Source organism: Phytophthora infestans, genomic scaffold, assembly GCF_000142945.1.
Source record: "Phytophthora infestans T30-4 supercont1.103 genomic scaffold, whole genome shotgun sequence".
In the NCBI taxonomy this organism is placed as follows: Eukaryota; Oomycota; class Peronosporomycetes; order Peronosporales; family Peronosporaceae; genus Phytophthora; species Phytophthora infestans.
This window is the reverse complement of record NW_003303656.1, coordinates 257,391-259,598: the sequence shown is the minus strand read 5'-3', so window position 1 is coordinate 259,598 and position 2,208 is coordinate 257,391.

Genomic DNA, 2,208 nt, shown 5'->3' with positions numbered 1-2,208 from the left:
CTCTTAGCCACTGCCACGTGTGCCATGCCATGACATTAGAGATTGAGCCATGGCATGGCGTGGTTACGAATAGACCTGCCACTGTGCCATCATGAAAACAATTTTTAAAATATACATAAATGCAATTAAAAGTAGCATGGCACATGGCAATTGCCCCTTGCCATGACACTTGCGAATGTCCGTGGCACTTCCTGTCATTTTATTTACTTTAAACTCTAGCCCTAGCAAGCGCTCATCCAATCGGATCACAGCTTTTGTGCCATGGCGTGGTTAAGAGCGACCCTCAGTTAAGCGAGCACTTTTCAACGTCAGACTTAAAAGCGACATCAAAGCTCCTATTGATTTTTTTTTAAGATGCCGTTTTCGAAAGCGCTTTTTTGTAGAGTACTTAAATTAGCTCTTCAAAAAAGCACAACAACATTTTTTAGGTGCTACAGGGCCAAAGCAGCGCATGTTTAAAAAGTATAAATTAAAGCAGTATGTAAGCGGGCACTCGCTCTTAAGGTCGAGTTGATTCAGACTCCTTGCGCTGATGGTACCGTCGTCGCGCAGTGAAACAGTACCAGTACCCGACACGAGCTATTAATAAGCCAAATTAGTGGCGGGGCAGCGAATCGAGCGTCTTCTTTTTGCTGACTGGGCTTATGTCTCCAGCCCATTCCTTCAATTAAACATAATTTTGACGTTAGTCCAGCCGATTTGTCAGTGGTGCAGTTTATCGTACCGGAACGATGGGACTGAGGTTGGTCTCCCAGCTAACAACGCTGTGTACAGGGGGGGACCATAAAGCCGAACACAAGCACGAATGCACTCGTGATGTGGCCTATCACGGCATCCCCGAGCTCCATAGGTGTGTGTGGTTTGTACAGCATTCTCTTGAAGTAGTGTTCTTCTTTTCGGAGTCTTGTTGGTCTTGGCGGGAATTGGTAACTGAGTCTGAAGACGGCAGCTTTGTGAATTAGTACACGTCGACCTTCTGGATCGCGGCGTTCTTTTGCGTCCCGTAGCATAGAGACTGCATTGCGGGACGCTCGACTGTGTCTCAGCTACGGACATCAACTTCAGCTTACGTGGAAAACTGTGAGGTCACTTTTGAACTTCAAGCAAACGCGTCTCTCCAGACGCATCGTTTTCTCGTCGTCACGACAGAAGTGTCGTGTACGGGGTAATAATACCTGGTGGTGGTGTGTACACTGTATATGCAGCGTGTGGTGTATCGCCATAGAGTAGATCTAATGCGACACAATGTTTCTCCTTGTTATCGACGAGATGCGTCCGAATTTTCATAATTGAAGTTGTCGCTTTTGTAATTATTAGCGCTATATTCTACAACATAAACATGAGATAAAAGGTGAAAAGCGTTGACGAAACAGAATGCAATAAACTTGATCGCGGATTGCCACCATTCGCGGGACCACGGAAGGGCAACATGCTGCACACGTCACTGTGTCAGGCGTTTCGTCGTCGGCAACGCCTACTGTATCGGAGATAGCTCCAGGACCGGTCAGTTGACGGCGATTGACTTTTTAGCCTGGATCGCTCGACCTAAAGAGCCTTTATGAAAAAGCGAGAGTCATACGACATACTTCCCGAGGTGTACCAGTTGGCACGACTCCGACGTGGCACTTGTTTCAACGCGCTTCAAAATGGTCGCCGTCGTCACCTGTTCGCTTCGCGTCCGACGACACGATGGCCCACCGAGACGGCACTACCAACGCAAAAAACGAATTCCCATATTTTGTTGGAGAAGGTTTTTTTTTAAGCATCGCAGGCAACAGTCACAACTTAAAGCGATGATGACGCAATGTGTTGCTAAATGAACGATCTTCTTGAGATCTACAAAAGAGGCTATTGGCAAGTGGGTTTTTCGCAGGCTGAAGTTGACGCTAATCATTTCTATGCTGCTATAAATAATTACACATGCTCATCACGAATGGTGGTCAATGAAATGGGGTGCCTTTGAGACTCAGGTACCAATTTGCGGTCATCGCAGACCAAGACCAACAAAACTTGAAGAGAAAAAGCATAAGAGAATGATGTACAAGCCACACACACCCATGGGAGCTCGGCGACCGCGCGTGCCTGGGGTCAGATCACCCTGGCCGCTTGTGTTTGTGTTCGGACAACATGAATTCTCGAGGGCCACAAAAATCGTCAGGCTGGGAATACAGACGGACGTTGATCTGGGGCCGCGATCCATCCCCGGTA